General features: G+C 46.2%; 1 pseudogene across 1 annotated transcript in view; it reads left to right on the forward strand.

Annotated features, from left to right (window-relative positions):
• LOC309805306 (mitochondrial transcription rescue factor 1-like) overlaps nt 1-20973 on the forward strand; it is a 91224-nt pseudogene extending 70251 nt beyond the window's left edge. Inside the window, exons 2-4 of the transcript in view lie at nt 3281-3412; nt 19735-19860; nt 20173-20973. The product of the transcript in view is annotated as a mitochondrial transcription rescue factor 1-like (transcript). The remainder of the gene's footprint in view (nt 1-3280; nt 3413-19734; nt 19861-20172) is intronic.
• Nucleotides 20974-23746: the final 2773 nt, after the last annotated feature.

Consider the following 23746-nt stretch of genomic DNA (forward strand, 5'->3'; position numbering starts at 1 on the left):
TCTGTAGGACTTGTTCCACATGTAGACGTATTTCTGATGTATTTGTGGGGAGGAAGGTGATCTCCACGTCTTACTCTTCCGCCATCTTCTGTAATGATTTTTTATAAATAAAGTTTTATTGGCACACAGACACACCCATTCATTTACACTTTGTCTATGGCGCTTCTGTGGGGGCAGAATTGATTGGATGTTATACAGACCATATGACTTGCAAAGCCTACGATGTTTATTACCTGGCCCTTGACAGAAACAGTGAGCCAACGCTTGACATACACAATCACACTTTTTCATTTAATGTTTTAATCTGTATTATACCCACATGGTGCAAAATCTGCTAAATATAAAAAAGTAAGCAGGAAAAGCCCCTCCATCCCTGTCCTTTCAGGTGGGATCCCCACCCCCACAGAGAGCCCCTGTGATTTCTCTAGCATCTTTCCAGACAAGGTTTTAGTACACATAGAAGCAAATATTCTTCTAATATATATATATATATATATATATACATTTATTTATTTATTTATTTTGTTGTGCCAGGTCTTAGTTGTGGTATACAGGATCTTCATTGCAGTGTGCAGGATCTTGTAGTTGCAGCATGTGGGATATTTTAGTTGTGGCATGCAGGATCTAGTTCCCTGACCAGGGATTGAACCTGGCCCCCCTGCATTGGGAGTGTGGAGTCTTAACCACTGGAGTCTTAACCACTGGACCACCAGGGGAGTCCCCAGATATTCTTTTTCAATGAAATCTCATATGATTCTCACAAAATCCCCACAAGGTAAGAAGGATTAGCCCCATTTTATTGATGAGGAGACTGAGGCTTGTCTGAGGTTGCAGGCTGATAACGTGGAGTGGGGTCTGTTTGCTCTCCCAGGCGTTGGGACCCCAGGGTTCAGCTCCATCCTCCACACTTTGGCTTTGCAGCCTAGGGGTTCACCTAGTTGCTGAACTGAGGGTGCACTCACCTAGAGAGAAGCCCCCTCTACCCCACTTCTGTTGGCCCAAACCCACCACGATGGGTTGAGTTCTTCCTATTCCATTTCCACCCCCATATTTAAAAAAAAATTTCAAGCATACACAAAGCAGAGAGAAAAATATGGTGAAAACTATGATGGACCCCCTTGTTCCCATCACCCAATTTCTTCAATTAGCTATGTTGTGCTGTCATGTTCATTTTCCTCTCCCTTTTTTGTTGCATTAAAAAAAATTGGCGGGAAATTCCCATCACATGAAATTAACCCTTTTAAAGTAAACAATTCAGAGCATTTAGTACATTCACAGTATCATGCCACTTCTCTTCTATCTAGTTCCAGAACATTTCCATCGCCCCAAAAAGTAGGCATCCCCTATCGCTCCATCTCCCTGCTCCTGGAAATTACCAGTCTACTCTCTGTCTCTTTGGATTTGCCTCTTCTGGACATTTCGTATAAATGTAATCATACCCTGTGTGACCTTTTATGTCCCCTATGTGTACCCTGGCTTCTTTCACTCAGCATAATGCTTTCAAGGTTCATCCATGTTGTAGCATGTATCAGTGCTTCTCTCTTTTTAATGGTTGAGTAATATTCCATTGCACAAAGGTGTTACTGAGTCCAAGCTCATACTGCTCACCACACGACAGGCCAATAAATCGAGAGACAAGTTGTTGGGGCAAGGAATAGCGACTTTATTTGGAAAGCCAGCAGACCGAGAAGATGGCGGAATAGTATCCCAAAGAACCATCTTCCCTGAGTTAGAATTCAGGCTTCTTTTATACTGAAAGGAGAGGGGGTGGTTGCTACAAATTTCTTGGTGCCAGAATCCTTTGTTCCTGCATCTGTCCACGTAGGTCAGGTCACGATGTTTCTGTAAACCTCCAAGACAAATGATATTATTTTCTGTTCTGTGACTTTTTATCTTTATATGAATGGAAAAGTGTTATACCTTTAAAGGTCAGAGCCTTGAGAATGGGCTATCCAGTATATTTCAGTCTACAGGCAACGTTCTTAACTTGTAGCAAAAGCAATAGAATACAAAGGTTAAAGTAAAGGAAACAGACCCAATATGGTGTCACATTTGTGACTTCCCTATTTCAGAGGGACCACGTTTTGTTTATTTATTCATCGGTCAATGGATGTTTTGATGGTTTCCTGGAAACGACCCATCACCTCACACATAAATACTTCAATATGCTTCTCTAACACATAGAGACTAAAAAAAACAACATAATCAAAATACTACTAACAGGCTTTATAAAATGAACCCTAATTCTTTAAGATCCCCTAACACCCAGCCCAGGTTTGACTGCTCCTAACTGTCTAAACAATGCCACTTTCCCCTGTGAGGTAGATCCTCTCACTTTGACCCCACCTTGGGAAAAGCATGGGGCTTCTCTCTGCCCTAGATGCCTCTTATAAGAAAAACATACTGCTCACCTTTAAAAGGAGCCCCTTTTAAAAAGAGAAAGAGGGTCACCCCAGTTTTGGGAACCTAATTCTACGCATGCAGCAAACAAACCTATAAAACTTGCAATCAATTGCCTTTTTGCATCTAAAGACTCCAATTTTCTTCTCTCTGCCTTTATGTTCAGATAATACAATCCCCTCCGCCTTAAGGGGGGAGGTAGTGGGGTGGTGAGGAGAAGCTGTTTCGAGAGTGAACAGAAAAGACTTGGGGGGGGCGGTTAGCATTGTTTTTGTAAGGGCATCAATAATGTAGGTTGCAATCTGGCAGAGGGGAGATGGTTAAATTATAAGTGTGATTCCGTATTCCCGCTGCTTCACGCCTGTTACACATGCCACCTCCTCAAACCCCCCTCCGCAAACCCCCTAAGTAGAAGAGAAAGAGCTCTCCTGTTACCACCTTTCCTCTGCTCCTTAAGAGAAGCCGGTCTGAAAGGAGGTAGAGTGGGTGATAAACAGCATCCTTCCAGAGACTAGGGTCCTGCCCTGTGCTGGGAGGTTGAGGTGCAGTGTTAAGGGGTGGAGAGACGAGAGTAAGAATTCCCTTTATTTTCCTCTGAGAAGCAATGTGAGGAACAGGGGGCTGGATTTGTCTCCCTGTGCTGGGTTCCTGTGCAGTACTTCGCTGGAGATGATCAGGAGCTGATGTGATGCTAGTTCTCCCCTGTCTCCTCCCAGCATCAAGGAAACCTCCTCCTCCTTCGCTTTCCCCCCCTGGCAGCTGGCACAGCAGCCCCACTTGGTGCCTGCCTTTGTGGGGAGCCCTCAGCTCGAAGAACAGCTGCTCTTGGCACCCCCTTTCTCTCCTCTCTCGGGGGCCCCCTTTTCCTTTTCATTGGCAGGCAATGGATGCGTGGACTTCAGCTGGCTTGGAGCCCTGGGTGCTGACAAGGTGGGACCTTCAGGGCAGCTGGAGGACTCTTTGCGCTGCCCAGTAACCACACAGCCTGAGCCCCGGAGCCGATGCGATACAGGTGAGTGAGCGATACAAGATCCTGGGGGCAGAGTCCTGCAGGCAGTCTAATCTTTATTTCCTTGCTGCAACATTACCTACATATGCAAAGGTAGAAACCCAATGACCCCCACCTTCCTATGAATAGCTTTTCTTTGGGGGTGGGCAGCTTCTCTTGGTGGGGGCAGACCCCTGATTTCCAGCTTATACTTGTTTCTTGATGAAAAATCCATTTTCTTTCAACTGCTCTTAGCCCCCTTGTAGTACTTGATGTCTCTGCCACCTGCCCTGGACATGTGACATTTCCCCAATGACTATAGTTTCCAAGCTAAGTCTAATTCTACTTTTTTATGTCCTCCCCACCCCATCACTCAAGTCTACATTAGTCTCTTTCTGCTTTAAGACCCAGGCAGGCTGGACAAGTGACAGAACTTGAAATCTTGCGCGCGCCCCCCTCCCCTATTGCCTACAGCTTTGTTGCGGGAGGCGGTCCCCGAAACAAAAGTTTGCGACGCCCGTGTAGCCGGGGTCCTTGTTTGCTGTGCTCAACGCAGCGTGAATGCGTTGGAAAAAGGGAGATGGCAGATGGCTGTTGAGGATAATTACACCGTCTTAGGAAACCAGTTGTTCCGTTTAATATTTAACATTCTCCCCTCCCTTGCTCCGAATGAAAAGCAGAGACAGCACTGACACCCCTCTAGACCAACCCCTCCCTTTTTAAAAATGTTTGGACAGAGTTGACTCTCCGGGGGGCTTTCATTTCTCAAGAAGTGGGAGAGACAGAATCCCTCTCCTCTCTCGCTCTCTCTCCGCTGACAGCTTCCGAGAACACGTGGCTGCCGCGGCTGGTGGGGGCACAAGGGGAAGCGCCCCGCGGGCTGGGCTCCTCTGCCTTTTCAGGGGCTCCTGCTTTCGGGGCTCCTGAGAGACTGAGCTGGGAGAAGCAACCAGAATAGAATGTAAACAGGAGGACAGAATACCTTCCCAGAGGCAGTAACCTCTGTTGAGGGTAAACGGACAGGAAGGGAGAGCTCATTCCTGTGCCCCATCTCTCCTTGGCTCCAAGCAAAGGTGCACTGAGGGTGGGGGGTCTCCACTAGGTATCCGGGCTCCATCCTGAGTTTCCTGTTCTGAGTTGACAACTTCAGGGCAGACTTGCCATTTCCCATGTGGGCTCTTTCAAGGACAGTCCTAGGTGGGGAGAGGATGGGGGTAAGGTGGGGAGGAGGAGTCTAGGGTGTCTGTGGCTGACGCTGGCCCCTCATCCCCTACTTGGCTTCTAGTCCTTCCAATACCAAGCCCAGGCTGCAGGAAGTCTCCCAACTCCAGCCATCTTAGTAGCTGACTATTCTGTTGATATCGCTTTCCTCCAAGACACAGGGATTTGCAGAGAAACATAAAGATGTCACTCAGGGCAAATGCCATCCTCCCTCTAGATAAGACTGGTTTAATTCAATGCTGCCCCTTCCCGTCCCCCAAAGTAAGGGGAAAGATCAGGACCGGGGTTCTGGAGGCCAAGGGCACATTTGACATTGAAAAAATTACTGGGTAAATGACCTGCAAAGTAATGCCAAGTGCAGCTCTTGGACATCACATGCTCCGGCAGAGGGTTTGACTTATTTATTTTATTATTCTTTTTGAAATGTTAGCTTACAGGACCAGAGGGCCCTTAATGGCCAAGGGCAAGTGAGGGAAGATTCTATTCCAGGATCTTTCAATCCCACTGTCTTCATAGTGACAGACAGGCAAGGGCTCTTGGCAAGCTCTCCTACCCCTTCCGGCAAGGCCAAGCCTGTCTGATGGCGGCCAGTGAGCCTGACTTAACCAAGTGGGAGGGGCCACTGGTCAGAATCTCCAGACCTTCTTCTCAAAGTGCAGACCTTGGACCAGCACCCTCTGGGAATGCAGAGTCTTGGGGCCCACTCAGCCCTGAGTTAGAATCTGCATTTGAACAGGATTCCGGGGCAGCTAAGTGCTGGTCAGAGTCTTAGAAGCCCTAAGGGCATCACTCAGCCCCTCTGTGCTTCAGTGTTCCTAGCTGATGATCAGGCTAACCATGGCATCCCAGTGGTAGTGGTCCTGGGAGGCCAGGCCAGGTGATGCTCAGTGCTGGGCACATAGTAGGTGCTCACTAAATCTTGGCCACATTTTTTTGCTGTTGCTGTTCTTGCAAGAGTTGATCAATGTAATTTGGTTTAAAATTTTTTTTCTTTATTTTTTATTTTATTAACCATTCAGACCTACTAGAGAATGGACTTGAGGACACCGGGAGGGGGAAGGGTAAGCTGGGACAAAGTGACATATATACTCTACCAAATGTAAAACCAATAGCTAGTGCGAAGCAGCCGCATAGCACAGGGAGATCAGCTTGGTGCTTTATGACCGCCTAGAGGGGTAGGATAGGGAGGGTGGGAGGGAGGGAGACGCAAGAGGGAGGAGATATGGGGATATATGTATATGTATAGCTGATTCACTTTGTTATAAAGCAGAAACTAACACACCATTGTAAAGCAATTATACTCCAATAAAGATGTTAAAAAAAAGAAAAAAAATTAAAGTATAGTTAATTTACAATGTTGTGTTAGTTTTAGGTATACAACAAAGTGATTCATATATATATATATATACACACACATATATATATAAAGAATATATATATATATATAAAGAATATATATATATTCAGATTCTTTTCTGATTCTTTTCCATTATAGGTTATTACAAGATAGTTTGTATAGTTCCCTTGTTATATTGACTACTTTTAAATTTCTCTCCAGAGCAAAGGTGTGTATCCAATTTCTTTACTTTTTAAATTGTAAAATACACCCAACATAAAGTCTACTGTTCTCACCATTTTAAAGGGAACAATTAAACGGCACTTAGTATATTCATAATGTTGTGCAACCATCACCTCTATCTAGTTCCAGAACTTTCTCTTCACACCAAAGCGAAGCTCTCTACCGATGAAGCAGTTATTCTCATTCCTCAGTCCCCCAGCGACTGGCAACCACCAATCTGCTTTCTGTCTTTACGGATTTCCCTCTTCTCCATGTTTCATAGAAATGCAGTCAGACAATAGGTGGTCTTTGTGTCTGGCTTCTTTTCACTTCTGATTTCTTCTGTAGTTCATGCTTCAGCTTTCCCTTTCTTCTGCGTGTCCCACTCATCCCTCCCCTAAAACATGCAAGTCAGATGAGTATTGGGAACATATTCTGGACCCTACTAATCCACACATTAATTCTTAGTGACCAAGAACAAAGTGCAGGGAGGTTCATCTTCTCATATTTTTTTCAGGACTGGAGACTGGGCTATTCACTTTTTTTTTCTTTTTTCTAAAAGTGGCTCCAATTTTGCTATCCAGCTCTTTCCCCCCAGCAAAAACCATCACTACCTTTTCTTTCAGCCTCAAGGGGAGGCAGCTTTTAGACGATTTCTTGAGAGTTTTAAGATCCCAAGATGTGCAATAATTGAGTCACAGTGGCACACAGTCGGTACTCAGTAAATATTTGCTGAACAAACGAAGCACATCAGGACTAATAATTAGCATCGTAATGAATTAATGTCTTCACGTATTAATATGTTTATAACCATCCACAGCCACTGGCTGGCCGAAGTTGCAGAATGAATGAGGGAGATTGTCAAATCCCCACTAACGCAAAATACCAAGCAGTCAAAAACAGGTATTGAAGGAAAAGTATTCCAAAGGTGCAGCTGGTAGGTAAAACTACCCACCCACTCCTGAGGACACAGAAGAGAGCAAATGCCTAACAGTTTAGTTTAAGGGAGCAACATTAGAGGAACTCTCTCCCCTGGGAGAAGTTTTATTATTTGTTTCCTGGCAGTCTCTTCTTTTTCCTTTTAACCTTCCAGCACCAATAGAGTCAAGCAAGTTTAAGAATGATAAATGGTGTCCAGCATGTAGAACATGGGTCCAATTTTGATATTGCCCTGGACAAGAGGAATCATTGATCTACCTTTTTTTTTTTTGGCCCTGCGGCTTGCGGGATCTTAGTTCCCCCACCAGAGATTGAACCCGGGCCACCGCAGTGAAAGCACTGAGTGCTAAGCACTGGACCACCAGGGAATTCCCTGATCTACCTTTCAGTAAGTGTTCATTGTGTCCTTCCTGCTGGCCAGGCACTGTACTAGGCTTTGAGGATTCAGCAGAGGGTGGAATCATAATGGTAGCCACAGTCATAATAATACCAAACACGTCTTTAGGGAATTACCATGTGTGGGATGCTGTTCCAAGCACATTATGTAGAGATGAAATGATTTAATCCCCACAAGAGCTTGATGAAATATGTGCCCTCATCATCCTCATTTTACAGATGGGGAAACTGTAGCCCAGAGAGGTGAAGTGACTTGTCCAAGGTCACACAGCAGGAGGGGGCAGATCCAGGATCCAAGCAGGTTGGTTGCGAAGCTGGGGGCATTTCTCTATCAACTCCCATCAGTCATTGGTTGAGGAATCTTCCAAGGGTATTAACTCCCCAGCACCTCTGGCATGTCTCTTGCTCCTGCAGCCAGAACTAGCCCCATGCAGGGAGTGGCAGGTGCTGGAGGTAGAGAGCCATGGGCATGTGTGGGCAGGTGAGGGGTCTGGGCACTGATGAATTCTCTTGGAGGCTTCAGAGCAGAAGCATCTTTTGAGCTGGACTTTGGGGGTAAGGAGATAGAAGGGCATTCAGGATGGAGGCAAAGAGTTGCAGAAGTTGGGGATGTGTTCAGGATTGGAAGTGAGGAGTCCTTTTGGGATTGGCCAACGGGTGACCTGATAGTCTATGATGAATTGGAGGGAGGAGAGACTCAGAACACAGAGGAAAGTATTACGGTCCATCTGCGTGGGGCAAATGAGGGCCTGAACCATGGCAAGTGGGAGAGGAAGTATGAGGTAGAATCAGCAGCCCTGATGATGAGTAGAATGTGGGGTGAAGGAGGGAGAGAGGGAGTCCCACAATGGTTGGGGTGATCAATTCCACTGCTTTTTGGGTTTCTTACAAATCTGACCTCCAGAGGATGCCTGAGAACACCTGAGTCAGGTCAAGTCCCTCCTCTGCTTAGACTCTTCCATGCCTCCTACCTTATTCAGAGCAAAAGTCAAAGTCCTCCCTGTGGTCCACAAGGCTCCGTACCATCTGTCCCTGTCACCTTCTTCTATCACCTCCCCCCATTCACCCCCTCACTCACTCCACTCCAGCCACACAGGCCTCCTAGCTCTTCCTTGAACACACCAGGCACGCTCCAGCCACAGGGCCTTTGCACAGGCTGTTGCCTCTGTCTAGACCGCTCTTCCCCCAGCCACCCTCATGGCTCCTCCCTCACCTCCTTCAGATCTTTACTCAAATGTTTCTTTCCCACTAAGATCTTTTCTGACCACCTTCTCCAAATGACATTCTCCTTCCTGTTCCTTTTCCTCCTCTCCTGTTTTCTTTCCTCCATCTGCATATTTTACTTGTTTATCTTGTTTCTTGTCTGTCTCCCCCACTAGAATGTGAGTTTCATGAGGGCAGGGACCATGTCTGTTTTGTTCACTGCTGGGTCCCCAGTGTCTACAACAGTGCCGGACACACAGTAGGTGCTTAATGAATATTGCTGAATGAATGAATGAATGAATGAGTGATGGGGAGGGTAATAGAGCCATGAAACTGAAGTTGGGAGAAGGATTCAGCTTGAGATTCAGTGGCTCGTGTGGATCCTGCCCACCAGCTTAAGCCCTGGAGGTCTCCCATCCTTTCTCCTTCCTAAATCCCAGTCAGGGTCCTGAAGCTGTGAAAATCATCCGGCAATCCCAGGGGATCTGTTCATCCTGGTGAGAGGGAGTGTGTGTATCCCTGTGCTGTGATGGGCAATTGAACGAGCGGGTGAAAAATGAGACCAGCTGTGACATGGTTTCTTCTCACCAGGGGATGGACCTTTGCAGCCGTATTCAGGGCTATGCTGGCGTGCTGGTCTCAGCCTAGCCTTCAGCCTTTGCCATCTGGCCTGGTATTTTATTTAGCTCTGTTCTCATGTATGTGGGGCAATTCTGGAGTTTGGCCCCAAGCGATGAGAGCTCTTGTTGGCTCTGGCTTTTTCATTTCACCTTGCTCTTAGCTTCTCTTTGCAGAGGTGGGGTATGGGGTGAATTCACACTGCCTGAGATGGGGTGGCTTTGGGTTGTCTGAATCAGCATGAAAGCTCTGGTCTGTGTCTAGATCTACTTATCGGTGCTCTCAATAAGTGGGTATTTGATGCTGGGAGGCAAGAAAGCTGAAATTCTGGGGTAACTGTGAATATTTAAGTACCTTAAGAAGATGGGGGGTTGGAATTCCTTGGCTGTCCAGTGGTTAGGACTTCGAGCTTCCACTGCAGGGGGCACGGGTTTGATCCCTGGTCAGGGAACTAAGATCCCGCATGCTGTGCAGCGTGGCCAAAATAAATTAAAAAAAAAAAATCAGGAATTCCCTGGCAGTCCAGCGGTTAGGAATCTGTGCTCTCACTGTTGGGTTCAATCCCTGCTTGGGGAACTAAACTCCCACAAGCCACGTGGCATGGCCCAAAAAGAAGAAGATGGGTGGATGTTTTTGGGTCACCTGTTAAGAGTTTTTTTGTTTTTTGTTTTGTTTTAATTTATTTTATTTTTGGCTGAGTTGGGTCTTCGTTGCTGTGCGCAGGCTTTCTCTGGTTGCGGCGAGCGGGGGCTACTCTTTGTCGTGGTGTGCAGGCTTCTCATTCCAGTGGCTTCTCTTGTTGTGGAGCATGGGCTCTAGGCACGTGGGCTTCAGTAGTTGTGGCACACGGGCTCAGTAGTTGTGGTGCACGGGCTTAGTTGCTCCACGGCATGTGGGATCTTCCAGGACCACGCCTCGAACCCGTGTCCCCTGCATTGGCAGGCGGATTCTTAACCACTGTGCCACCAGGGAAGCCCCTGTTAAGAGTTTTTCTACACTTTTTTTTTTTGGTAAAACAGACATAACATAACATTTACCATTTTAACAATTCTTCAGTGATATCGTGTACATTCATAATGTTCTGCATCCCCACCATCATCTCCAGAACTTGTTCATCTTCCCAGACTGAAACTCTGTCCCCGTTAAACACTAATTCCCATTTCCCCTTCTCCCAGCCCCTGGCACCCAGCATTTTACTTTCTGCCTCTATAATTTGACCTCATATAAGTGGAATCAAACAGTACTTGTCCTTTTGTGACTGGCCTCCTTCACTGAGCATAATGTCCTCAAGGTGCATCCATGTGGTAGCATGTATCAGGATTTCCTTCCTTTTCAAGGCCAAATAATATCCCATTGGATATTTTGTTTATCCATTCATCCATCGATGTACATTTGGATTGTTTCCCTGTTAACAGTCAACACTCCCACTAACAGTGCATGAGGGTTCCCTTTTCTCCGTATCCTTGTGACCGTATGTCATCTCTTGTCTTTTTGATGACGGTCATTCTAAAGGGTGTGAAATGATACCTCACTGTGGTTTTGATTTGCATCTCCCTGATGATTAGTGATGTTGAGCACATTTTCATGTGACTGTTGGCTATTTGGATGTCTCCTCTGGAAAAAAATGTCTATTTAGTTCCTCTGCCGATTTTTTAATCAATTTTTTTGTTTGTTTTGCTACTGAGTTGTATGAGTTCTTTATAGATTCTGGATACCAACCCCTTATCCCATATATAGTTTGCAAATATCCCTTCCCATTCTGTAGATTGCCTTTTTGTTTTGCTGATGGCTCCTTTTGCTGTACAGAAGCTTTTTAGTTTGATGCAGTCCCACTTGTTGATTTTTGTTTTTATTGCTCCCTATTAAAAGTTTTTACTTCTAGGTAGAGTCTTAACACTTGCTACTTACCTGGCTACCTGCTCTGGAGATTGTTTGTTCAGGGTCTGGAAATCACTTTTACTATCAGCCAAATAAAACATCTGGAAAGTGACGAATGCATTTGAAGGTCAGTTAAAAATGACATTTGGATTAGCTTCACCTTGGTTGTTAGAAACCACGGTCTGTTGAATTTCACACTCTTCAGCCTAGAACTCAGGAGGGGATACCATTTCTTTCCGTGGGTCTTAGCAACCCTTGTTTTGTCTGGGGCTAGATTAAGATGGCTTATTGACAGATCTTAGCACACAGAGCAATACTGGAAGGAATGAAACTGCCTAACAGAAGCTCAAACAACAAGTAGAAGAAAGAGAATGAAGGCTGAGAGAGAGAACAAGAGGAAAGAGGTGAAAGGAAAAGATTTCTTGCAGAGACGCTATAATTAGCTCTCTTTCTTTTTTTTTAACATCTTTATTGGAGTATAATTGTTTTACAATGGTGTGTTAGTTTCTGCTGTACAACAAAGTGAATCAGCTATACGTGTACATATATCCTCATATCCCCTCCCTTTTGTGCCTCCCTCCCACTCTCCCTATCCCACCCCTCTAGGTGGTCACAAAGCACCAAGCCGCTGCTATGCGGCTGCTTCCCACTAGCTATCTATTTTACATTTGGTAGTGTATATATGTCAATTCTACTCTCTCGCTTAGTCCCAGCTTACCCTTCCCCCTCCCTGTGTCCTCAAGTCCATTCCCTACATCTGCATCTTTATTCCTGTCCTGCCCCTAGGATCATCAGAACCATTTTTTTAAGATTCCATGTATATGTGTTAGCCTACGGTATTTGTATTTTTCTTTCTGACTTACTTCACTCTGTATGACAGACTCTAGGTCCATCCAGCTCACTACAAATAACTCAGTTTCACTTCTTTTAATGGCTGAGTAATATTCCATTATACATATGTGCCACATCTTCCTTATCCATTCATCTGTTGATGGACACTTAGGTTACTCCCATGTCCTGGCTATTGTAAATACCGCTGTAATGAACACTGTGGTACATGTCTCTTTTTGAATTATGGTTTTCTCAGGGTATATGCCCAGTAGTGGGATTGTTTGCTGGGTCATATGGTAGTTCTATTTTTAGTTTTTTAAGGAACCTCCATACTGTTCTCCATAGTGGCTGTATCAATTTACATTCCCACCAACAGTGCAAGAGGATTCCCTTTTCTCCACACCCTCTCCAGCATTTATTGTTTGTAGATTTTTTGATGATGGCCATTCTGACCAGTGTGAAGTGGTATCTCATTGTGGTTTTGATTTGCATTTCTCTAATGATTAGTGATGTTGAGCATCTTTTCATGTGTTTGTTGGCAATCTGTATGTCTTCTTTGGAGAATTGTCTGTTTAGGTCTTCTGCCCATTTTTGGATTGGGTTGTTTGTTTTTTTGATATTGAGCTGTATGATTAGCTCTCTTTTTAATGAACGCTTTGGTGTTCTCAACAGGACGCCACACCTGTGTAGATTCCCCTTGAATGCAAAGATTTCAGAGCGCAAGAAAATCATTCATTAAATGAAACCAGTGTTGCTTCCATCAAGTAGTATATTAGTTAGGGAAGGGCTATGGACTTACTGATGTCCCCCTAAATTCATATGTTGAAGCCCCTAACCCCCAATGGGATGGTATTTGGAGATGGGAGGTAATTAGGTTTAAACAAGGTCATGAGGTCGGGGCCCTCATGATTGGATTAGTGCCCTTATAAGAAGAGATACTAGAGAACTCGTTCTCTCTCTCTTTCTCCTCCATGTGAGGATACAGAGAGAAGGTGGTCATCTACAAACCAGGAGGAGAGCCCTCCCCAGGAACTGACCTCGTCTTGGACTTCCAGCTTTTTAACTGTGAGAAAGTAAATGTTTGCTCTTTAAGCCACTCAGTCTATGGTATTTTGTTATGGCAGCCCGAGCTGACTAAGTCAGGAATGCTGCTGTAACAGGTAGGTTCCCAGTTGGATAAAAAGTTAAACACAGCAGAAGTTTGTTTCTAACTCACCTGATTGCCCTGGGAGGGTGTTCTTATTCAGCGGATGGCTCTCCTCCTCCACACAGTGACTCAGGGACCCAAGCCACCATGCTTTCGTGGCTCCACCACAGAGGGGGTCCTTAGTGTCTTCCATATCTAGCCAGGAGAGGAGAAAGGGAACTTATTGAGGGCACACCTGCTTCTTAAATCTTTGGCCCAGTGTGATACTCTACACTTCTGCTCACATTCCATGGGTAAAAATGAGTCACATGGCCATACCAATTCAAGAGGAGCTGGGAGTTTAGTCCCTGATCACTGTCTATTCCCCAGGGTGTTGCCTTCATTTTGGTGGCAGTATCTGTCAAATTTTAAAACGTACATAATCTTTAAAATATTGATAGCAAGGCCACTTCTAGAATTCATCCTACAGAAAAACTTGTAGCAGCTTCATGGGGATTTATGTACAAAATGATGGCTACAACATTTTGAGGAACAGCAAAAAATGAAAAAGAGCCAGATGTCCACACTAGATAAATTCTATGGAGTCATTAGAAGACACTATGGGAACTGGTGCAGAATGTCACTTAAGATATATTATTAAGTGCAAAAAAAGTCACAGACGTTTATGTATATATGTTTATGTACATATATGCATCTATATAGATACCTGTATATATGGATACATGTAAATAATCTCACAGTTTTTACAAATTCTGTAAAAAATTATTCTACATGATTGGGATTGTGTATTAGTTTTTTTGTGCTGCCATATCAAATTACCACAAAATGAGTAGCTTACCAACAGCACGCATTTATGATCCCACAGATTCCATGGGTTGAAAGTCTGGTAGGCTTGGCAGGGTTGCAATCAAGGTGTTGGTGGGCTGTGTGCTTTCTGGACACTCTGAGAAGAATCGGTTTGCTTGTTCATTCAGGCTGTTGGCAGAAGTTGGTATGAAGCTGTTGCAGGACTGGGATCCTGTTTCCTTGTTGGCTGGAGGCCGGAGGTTGTTCTCAGCTTCTAGAGGCCACCAGCATTCCTTGGTTTGTGGTTCCTTCATCTCAGAACTGATGACCATGGGTCAAGTCCCTCTCATGCCTCTTATCTCTCCTGCCTCATCTTCCGTAGCATCTCTGACCTATTCTTCTGCCTCCCACTTCTACTTTTAAAGGCCTATGTGATGACCTTGCGCCCATAGGGATAACCCAGGATACTGTCCCTATTTTAAAGCATGTAACCTAGTTCCACTTTCTTTTGCCATGTTATGTAACATATTCATGTGCCAAGATCATGGGGGACAAAATCCTTCCTACCCCAGATTGTTTATGTTTTGGGAGAAGTAGGCCTGGCAAGGAGAAAGCTCAGTGTCAGACTCTGGGTTGGACCTCAGAGAGAGGCCTTGGAAGTCCCAGAAAACCTGGATCTACATCCCTGACCTGTCTGCTCCAGGCTGATTGACCTTGAGTGAGCCATAGCACCTCTCTGAACCTCAGTGTTATCTGTAACACAAGGGAGTAGATTTCCCACTTCCTCTGGGACTTGTGTTTGGGTGGGGAGATCTGGCTTATATCCCTTTTTCTGCCCAATTCAAAGCTTGATTGTAAGGAGGAAGGGCATATCTAATTTCTCTTAATGAATTTAGTATGATTATTTTAGCTTTAAAAATATTCGTAATGATGTAACAAATATGCAGAAAACTGCACAAATGAATTTTTACACACATCTGTATACTGTTTCCCCACCATCACCAAGGTAAAGGGTTAAGGAATTTCCATCCCCTCAGTGGGTTGTCAGGTTAAGCAAATTAAAAAAATATAGGAGACTGCTAGTTAAATTTGAATTTCAGATAAACAATGAATAGATTTTTATCATAAGTATATCTCATATAGCTAGACATCCTGTGTTTTATCTGGCAGTCCTACCAGTAGGCTCCCTTGTTGTTTTAGCCCAACACCCCCTCCACCCCAAAGGTCAACAGTATTCTGACTCTCATCACCATAGATTAGTTTTACCTGTTTTTGAATATTATCAGTGGAATCACACAGTGGGTCCTGCTCTGTGTCCATCTGTGAGAATCATCCACACTGCCTGTGGCATATTCCTTTTCATTGCTGTGTAGTATTCTATTTGATGGATGCATCACACCCTATTTTACTATTTTCTTGCTGTTGGACCTTTGGGTTGTTTCCAGTTTTAAGCTACTATGAATAGAGCTTAATGAACATTACTTTCAGTGGCTAGATGCACTTAGGAGTGAAATTACTGGCCATTTTTAGTTAAAAAATTTTCCTCCCAAATGGACAAAAAAGACATCCTCCCACACCAGTGAATAGATTGAAGCCTTGTAGGGTTACATTCCAGGCTCTGCCTGGTCTTATTTTTGTTTCCTGGATGAAGGAACTCATGGGGCATTTTTGAGTTCCTATCCTCTCTAATGTGTTTAAGGAGCCTGTGAAGTTTTAGAGAATGTTTTTCCTCTACTTTTATTTTAATTTAATTTTATTTTTGTATTAAATTTTTAAAAATCACACTTTATTTTTATTTATTTTTTTGGCTGTGCTGTGTGGCTTGTGGGACCTTATTGATAGTTCCCCAACCAGGGATCGAACCCGGGCCCTCAGCAGTGAGAGGGGGGAGTCCTAACAACTGGACTGCCAGGGAATTCCCTTAATTAATTTTTTTATTGAAGTATAGTTGATTTATAATGTTATATTAGTTTCAGGTATATGGAAAAGCGCAATATATATATATATTCCTTTTCAGATTCTTTTCCCATATAGGTTATTACAGAATATTGAGAATAGTCCCCTGTGCTCTACAGTAGGTCCTTGTTTATCTCTCTTATATGTAGTAGTGTGTGTCTGTTACTTCCAAAATCCTAATTTGGAATCCTATCCCTCCTATCCCTCCCCGCTATCTTTCCTCTTTGGTAACCATAAGTCCTCTATTTTTAGGTGCCATATCTTTTACTAATTTTTAGTAGTTTCACCTGTGGGTGGTGAAGCCTGGTGCCCAGCCCAGCTGTGTAAATGTCCCTGTCCATGTGGGGGTGGTACACAGAAGGCCCCCAGACTTCCCTGCTGTCCCTCCCTCCCTGCTCTTCCCCCCGTAGCTCCTGGACCAGCCTGTATTAATCAGGAGCATCTTCAGGTGCTATCTGGTTGCTATGGCAACTCAGGCTGGTCCAGGCTTGGCAATGGGGGTCAACCCCCCTCTCAAGTGTGGTTTCAGTTTGGATTCGGGGAAGTAGACACACGCGATACCTGGTACTTCAGGGAAGTTCTATTCTGATTACATTGACAGTAAGGTTTTTTTGTGGCCTCAGGCTTAATGCCACTTCTTTTCTTCTATTTGCTTTTTCCTCATTGTCATCTCTTTGCACCGTCTATTCGTGGAAACTGGCTGCTTCTAGGGGAAGAAAACCCTACACGCTTTGCCATTTTCTCTGTACTGTGGTTGGACAAACAGAGAGAGGGAACAGCACACCTCGTCACGGGGCCCCACAGGTGCCAGGGAAGGACACCTGGCTGGAAGTGCCCGTTGGCTGGGGATGTGTTTGTTTCCTGTGTGTACACACAGGACAGGTGGGGCTCTGTTGTTAAAAGCACCTGTGAGGGCTCTGCAGAGCACACTCGATGGTGTTGCTTGAGCAGCTGTTCCCCGCCCTCCCCCAGCTTCCAGGCTCCACCCACCTGCCACAATATCAACCTGAGAGCCAGTATTAACCAAGTGCTTTCCATGGCCTGGTGCTGTGCTCAGGGTGCTGCCTTCCCACGGGTTAACCCACTGACCCCTCACAATGGCTCTCTGTACTATTTATGATTATCCCCACCTTGTGCAGGAGAAAACAGAGTCTCAGAGAATTAAGTAATGCTGGGGACCACACAGCTAGTTGATTGTGTGCTGGGGCTGGACCTGGCTCTGGAATAAGTCTTCTTTCCTACCACACTTCATCCCTTCCTTACTTAGGAGAAGTCCTGGAGCCCCGGCAGCAGTTTTCTAGGTGCTTGATGATGTTTCCTTGGGTAGACGCATCCCTAAGACCATTCATTCATTCATTCAGGTAAGAAATATTTAAGGTGTCAGGGACCCAATGGCAAACAAAACAGGTCAAGATCCTTGTACGTATGGCACCAACATCCCGAGACAAAAAGCCCCACAAGGAAGACCTCATTGAAGCTGTGGTGGGGAGTGCCTGCATCTGACCACAGCCTAAATGATGAGAGGGAGCTGAACCATCAGAGATGAGGGGAAGAGCATTCAAGGAAGAGAGAACAGCATTTACAAAGGCGGAATGAGCTTGGCAGAGCCCAGGAATGGCAAAGCCAGTGAATGTGGAGCTTAGAGGGCAAGAGGGAGAAGGGAAAGGGAAAGGGTCATGCAGATAGGGCAGCCTGTAGGGTATAGCTTTTATTTCTATAACAGCAAAAGAGCTGACTGACTCTTTTCAGAAGGACCCCACTGACTGCAGAGCAGAACGCAGGCTGGGAGTGGGGAGTGAGGAAGCCAACTGACCCGGGAGAGGCAACTTCCCAAGTCCAGGCCAGCAATGAGGGAGGCTGTGCTGTGGCAGGAAGTGGTCGGATTCAGAATCTATTTTGGACACAAGTTGATGGGATCCGCTGATGGGTTTGAGTCAGATAGTGAAGGGAAAGGGAGAACCATGAGTGGTGACTCAATGTGTGATATGGGCATCAAGGTAAATCAGGGGGGCCTGTGATGAGATGGGGGAGACTGGGAGCAAAGTGCTGTAGGAAAGCGGCAGGGAAGGGAACATCCTGTCTTGGGCCTGTGGGACCAGCAAGCAGGTGGATGTCTCAAAAGATGTCACCTGGGTGTGTGCCTTAGGTTTTCCTGCTCCTCCTCACATCTTCCCAGGTACAAATTCTCCTTCTGTAGGCGTCTGGAACTTTTTCCATCAAGCTTGGGCTCTGGGGTTTTAGTTGTGTTGGAGATACTACATGGCACACCCAAACTGTAAGCTGGGCTCTTTCTTTCTTTTTAATTGTTATTATTTTTGGCTGTGCCACGGAGTGTGTGAGATCTTAGTTACCTGACCAGGGATCGAACCGCCCCCCGCCCCCACTGGAAGCTCAGAGTCTTAACGACTGGACTGCCAGGGAAGTCCTCATGGGTCTTTTTGTTCTTGATTTTTATTTCAGGATAGTTGATTTACAATGTTGTGTTAGTTTCAGGTGTACAGCACAGTGATATATATATATATATTTTTTAATTTAGATTCTTTTCCCTTATAGATTATTACAAAATATTAAGTATAGTTCCCTGTGCTGGATTCTTTCTTTAATATTGACACAGTAAGCATATTTTGGGGAGTGGGAGGGGAGACTCCCAGAAGTAGAAATGGAACCTAGTAGCAAGACACTTGAACCCACATTTTGTCTTCAGTTTTATTTCTGTAAAATGGGAAGGAAAATGCCTTCCAGTGTAAGTGCTTATGAAAGGAGTAATGGATTTTTTTCAATGTGAAGGGCATGTATTTGGAAAACCACAAAAGGCTGTATAAATTCCCGATCATCGGCGATTAAGAGTAAGGTTTCATGGGGGTAAATTGAAGCTTAAAGGTGTCATGAAGATAGGTCTATTAAACTCCATTAGTTACAAGATTTGAAAAAAAAACACAACCCTACTCAGAGGGTAACAGCATTCATTAAACTGATATTGAGTTGGTCTTCTTAGGAGAGGCTGGGAGAGCTCTCATTTCTTTGAAGGCTTTAAGCAGAGCAAGAGGAAATAGTCAGGAGGGAGATTAGCCTCTATTCCCACACCTGGTTCTTTGCACCCATCTCCTTACACCTCTGGGTGTTGAGGTGACTCTTGCAATATTTGTGTATGAGATTTAGGCTCCTAATTCTACTTCATTCATGCTGGCCTTCCAGTGGGTTTACTTTTCTTGGACAGACACTGGGAGGCTAGTGGTGGGGGCTGATTGGTGGAAAAAATCAGTCTGAGGTTAAAAATATGCTGTTGGGTGAGCTGTGGATCTGAAAGCCATGGGCCATCTCACTCCTAGAAGAACCAAGGTCCTGAGTGATTTGCCCTGTCACCTCCCCGCCCTCATCTCCTCTACTCTCCTCCTCACTCACAGCTACCCAGGCCCCTTCATTGTTCCTTGAGCAAGTCACACACAGCCATGCCCCGGGACCTTTGCATGTTCTGTTCTCTCTGCCTGGAACACTCTTCTCTCAGATACCCAGCAGAACTACTGCATCACCCCCTTCAGGCCTCTGCTCAGGTGTCACCTCCTCAGTGAGGCCATCTCTGACCCCCTATTTAATACAATAATCAGCCCACCCACCACTTCCTGTCATCCTCTGCGGTGAGCGGAATTGTATCTCCTGCCCCCAAATTCATATGTTGAAGTTCTAACCCACAGTAGCATGTGACTTTATTTGGAGAGCGGGTCTTTTAAAGACATAATTAAGGCTCCTCTTCCCTGCCTACACTCCTGGCAGGTCTCCCTGTGAGTCTCTCGCATCCTGCCCGGGTCTGGCCAGCTTGGGATGCCCTGTGGACCCCGGGGGCTGTAGGGTCCGTGGGAGCCCAATGGGCTGAGACTGTCTGCCCCTGGGCCTGGCTGCTCCTGCTGGCTGCAGGAACAGATCGGGAGCTCAAAGATGCTGGTGTCCAGTTTCCCTTGACCTTGAGGACCCAGGAAGGTCATTTGCACCATGGCTATGGCTAGTGTCAGATTGCCCAGCAGTGTTTAAAGAAAGTCAGATGCCTGGATTGGATGCTGCGGAGACACCGTCACACAAACACTGTGCTTCTTGGAATCAATACTTTTGTTTTTCTAGTACCAAGTTAAATGCGTCACATTATAAAACATTTTTGGTTTTTTGGCCGTACTGCACAGCTTGCAGGATCTTAGTTTCCCGAACAGGGATTGAACCGGTTGCAGTGGAAGCATAGAGCCCTGATCACTGGACTGCCAGGGAACTCCCATAAAACACTTTTCTGTAACATTGTCTCACTGAGACTCCCAAGGCTTTTAATATCTCCAGAATATATTTTCCAATTTTCCATAAGACTCAAAAGTCATATAAGCTCTAAGGAATCCACTAAAAAGACTCTTCAAAAAGTAGAAGATGGAGGGGACTCTGATGAAGAGAATGACCATAATGAGTGAGCAGGAAGAGAAGCCTGAGGACGACCCACTGTGGTCAAAGACTATAAAGACCTGAGCAAAAGTAGCTCAGTCTTTTCAGTATGATGTTATTCAGAAGCTAGGCCTAGATGTCAGAAGAAATAAAGTAAACCCCACAAAGGTGAACTCAGGCTAAATGGGGGAAAATTATGGAAGAAAAGCAGAATGGTGAAAGTGGGAGATAGGTTAGATCTTCTAATGGGAGAGGATAAAGAAGCAGAAACAGAGACGGTGATGCAGATTCTCCTGAAAAAAAAAAAAAGTGTTTAAAGAGAAGACTGGCAGTGAGAAATACAGAGTGGTGTTACGACAGTGGAAGAAATTGAAATTGCCTAAAAAGAGTATGCTCAAATAAATGGATTCCTTTTCAGCAATAAACCTGCTTTCTAGTGGTGGGGGAAGGGGCCAGGTTAAAAAGAGGATATTTTCCTTTTTTTTTTTTTTTTTCCTGTACGCCGGCCTCTCACTGTTGTGGCCCCTCCCGCTGCGGAGCACAGGCTCTGGACTGGCACAGGGTTACGAACCCGTGTCCCCTGCATCGGCAGGCGGACTCAACCACTGCGCCACCAGGGAAGCCCAAGAGGAGTTTTTAAAAAAATAAAGTTCTCCTACCATTTGGGGGAAAAAGAAAAAAAAAAAAGAGGTAATTAAGGTAAAATGAAGAGGAAATTAGGACACAGACATACCCAGAGGGGAGACCATGTGAAGACACAGGGAGAAGCCAGCCATCTATAAGCCAAGGAGAGGCCTCAGAAGAAACTATCCCTGCTAACACCTTGATCTCAGACTTGCAGCCTTCAGAATTGTGAAGAAATAAATTTCTGTTGTTTAAGGCACTCTGCATGTGGTACTTTGTTATGGCAACTCCAGCAAATGAATATACCTTTCCTGCTTAATTACCCTCCACTACACTTTTCAACTCCTAATCTCCACATGATGTACTTATTTTGTTCAACGTCCACCTCACCTTCCAGAACCTCCATTCCACGAAGAGGGAAACATCTGCATGTCTCATTTACACTGTGTCCCCAGCACCCAGTGCAAGGCCTGCACACAGTGACTGCTCGCTCAGCGTTTGTTGAGTGAATAAGTGAATGAAATGGAGACAAAGATCTTTTCTGGGCTCTCAGTCCCTCTGGGGCTGAATATCCACCTGATATATTCATGAGGGGCAAGAACTCTGTCCCTTTTCTCTTTTTAAAGAACCAGCCAAGGTGGCAAACAGCAGGCTCACTCACAGATGGCCATACCCTGTGTGGATTTTAAAAACGACCTTTGAACTCGCCCTTGTAGTTTTCTAAATGACACTCTGGAGCTCACAGGACCGAGGGACCAGCCGAGAGTGAACAAGCAGGCTCCTGATGACCCATTTTGCCGAGGGCAACACTGAGATGCTGATAAATACGGGGTCCCACCCTCCGTGGCGGGCAGCTGGGAGGTAGACCGAGTGTTCTGCGACACAGCCTCGTGGTCTTTTGCTCCATGGTGCTGCCTCTGTTGCTGGGCAGCTCCTAAGAACTGGCTTCCCAGCCCTGAGTTGCCAAGGAAATACTAAATCCCGTTGGGCCGGGCCTGGGGTGTATTTTGACTTCCTGTGAAGGAGGCCAGCCCCCTGTGCGGTCCTCCGACCTCCCTTCTCTTCCTCCCTGTGTTTGCTCTCTGCATCCCCCTCACTTTCGCTCTTTCTCGCTCTCTTCTCTCTCCTCCTAGTTTCATCCCGGGCTGGAGGCAGAAGACCCTGGGATTTCTGCGTGAGGCCCATGGATGTCGAAGTCCTCCCGGGTCCCGGACCCCATGTTCTCGCCCCGCAGTTATGATGCCCTGCACGACCGCGGCTTGGGGCCTGCAGGTACGGACGGTGCCCCCGCGGGCACAGTCAGCATCCCTCAGGACGCGCGGACCCACCTGATGAGCGGCGGCTGCAAGGGCCCTCCCCTGAAGCGGCGGGGCGGCGTGGTGGACCACCGGGATGTCATCTTGGCCCACCAGGCGCACAAAATCCACAGCACCCCCCAGGCCAGGAGGAAAGAATGGGAGTGAGTATGCACGGGGTGGACGGCCAGCCCCACAGGGACCCGGGATGGGGAGCAGTAAACGGGGTTCCTTGGGGTCAGGTAACGCTTGTTTCTGACAAGCTTCTGCGGCGTGGTGGCGGAGGTGGAGGTTGGCGTGCGGGGGTGGAGTCATATGGCTGTGCTGGTTGCTGAAATCTCAAATTCCTTCCCAGCCTGTTGATCCATACCCGCTGCCTGGAGTCCCTTCTGTGAACCCCTGGGGCACCCACGGGGGCAGCAACAAAGGGGTTAATTGTGGGCGTGGCAGGGCGTGCTCGCTGGACTCTGCTCCGGGGTTCTGTGAGTGTCCACTCAGAGGGGTTGGCAAATCTTTCCAATGGGATGGACATTTCCGACCCAGGATGAGAAATGCCACTTTCTGGGGGGGGGGGGCGGTGGGGGGCAGAGGGAATCACACTTCCACCTTAAGCCCTGAGCCTAAACCTGAGAAGTGGGGTGGGCAGGGGGTGGGTGCCGGGTTGGGAGGATGTGGTAACTCTGGTGACTCTGGTCCTGGGACCTCTTTCTCTTTGCCAGTGATGCCCAAAGTGGGTCTTCTCCTGGGGGCTGCCATAGGGTGGAAGGGTGGGCTTTGAGACAGCTCTGCTGTGTGATCTTGGGCAAGTAACCTCTCTGGGCTCGATCACCAGCCCTGAAATCTCTCTTTCTAGGGTGTTGGAGGGTTAAAGGCGGTTTGTGTCCCCCCCGTATGGAGGGAGAGCTGGCACTTTTTTCTTTTTCTTTTTCTCAAGAGCTTCTTTGGCCAAGGCTCAGAGCTGAGTGGATTCCTGGGCAGACAGCAGGGAAGTGGGATGTAAATATGAGTTTAGGGCTCTTGGAGGTGAGGCTGACAAGGACACTAAACACTCCTGGGGACCCGGAAATCCCTTCTCCCACCCACTTCACGCCAGCCAGTCTGACCTCTAGGAAGTTAAACATGTCTTCACCAGGCTTCCTTCTGTCTGCTGGAAGGGGGAACTGGGTTATAAATGCCAGCTGGGTTTGGGGTGTGCTGATGAGGGGTGTGTAAGTACAGAGTGCAATGAAAACTGTATTATCAAAAGGAGCCAGTGCTCATTTTGAATTAGAGGGCTTCAGGTTAGGTGAGAAAGGTGGAGCCAATGTGGCCTCTGAAGTGGTTTCCTTAGGTTAGGCTGACATCTGGTGGCACATTCAGGCATCATATAGAAAGGCAACGTGGTGACCAAGTTTTATTTTTCTTTCCCCATGCTGTCTTCCTTTTGACAATCTCTCCTCTCCATCCACACATCTAGCCACCCACCCACCTGTCCATCCATCCACTCACCC

This window comes from Mesoplodon mirus, assembly GCF_964341445.2.
Source record: "Mesoplodon mirus genome assembly, chromosome: 5".
In the NCBI taxonomy this organism is placed as follows: domain Eukaryota; kingdom Metazoa; phylum Chordata; class Mammalia; order Artiodactyla; family Ziphiidae; genus Mesoplodon; species Mesoplodon mirus.